Raw genomic sequence first — 1273 nt, forward strand, 5'->3', positions numbered from 1 at the left:
ACGATGCTCGATCTTAAAGTGTGGGGAGGTCACCGGTAGCATCATTAGAGGACCGGTGAACATTTTGGCCACTTTCCTAGTTATCTTATTTTGCATACCTTTTTGTATATATGTGATGCATTTTGAACTCATTTTAGATACTCTTGCTATTTTGGTTCGTTTTGGATACCTTTACTGCTTATTTTGGATTTTAGATATTTTGATGCTTGTGGATATCTTTAGATGTTTTAGATGATAGATTCCATACTTTTAGTTGGATCTTTCTTTATACATTTTTGTATATCTTCTTTTATATATCTTTCTTTTTTTAGTTTATGGTTGTGATTAAAACTGAAAAAAAAAAATTTTAGTCATCCTTTTTGCATAGGAAATTTTTGAATTTTTCAATCACAACAATGCTTAGTCAAACATTGAGATTTTCCAAGAAACTTACTTATAGGGCACCAACCCAATTGATTGAAGAAAATTTTTGGTAAAACTTGCTTGAATTCATACTTTGTGAAGCATGTATTGAGCCTAGAACACAAGCTTGTGAGACTTGAGCCTATTGATATGGTTACATTTTATAACCACTTATTTTCCATTCTTGTGTGCGATTGTTCTCTTTCTATGATTGTGATCCTTGATTTGCTTGATTCTATATATCCATTTATTTCTTGTATTCATGCATTTGTATGATTGAGGCCATTATTTCATTAGCCCACATACCCAAATAGCCTACCTTTTACTCTCCATTGTTAGCCAATTTTGAGCCTACGCTTAACCAATTTATTCCCATTTTAGCTCATTACAAGCCCAAGGCGGAAAACCAATGAATGTCCCTTGTTTGGATTTTTGATTAGCCTAGGCTAGTGGGAGTGTTTATTATTCAAAGTTGGTGAGGCTTGGAAACATTGGATGGGATAAAAAGGGTAGTACACTTCTATATTTAGGAATTGGGAATATATTCATCTATTGATTGAATGTATAAGACCTTATGCAATTGATGTCCTTGTACAAAGTATAAAAAGAAAAAGAAAAGAAAAAAAAAGGAAGAGAAGAAATAAAATGAAAAAAAGGGGAATATAAAAAAAAAAGAGAAGAAAAATAATAAAAGGGGACAAAATGCCCCAAAGTGAAGTCCAATAAAAGGGAATCAATGCATAAGTGTTATGAATCAAGGAATAGAATGCATGAATATGTAAGAAAAAGTGAAGAATGGGTAGTTAGAATAGTTTGAATTTGTATAGATTATTATATAGTTAGGTGGGAAAGTCTATGCTAATCCAAGATC

This window comes from Arachis duranensis, chromosome 9 (assembly GCF_000817695.3).
Source record: "Arachis duranensis cultivar V14167 chromosome 9, aradu.V14167.gnm2.J7QH, whole genome shotgun sequence".
Lineage (NCBI taxonomy): Eukaryota > Viridiplantae > Streptophyta > Magnoliopsida > Fabales > Fabaceae > Arachis > Arachis duranensis.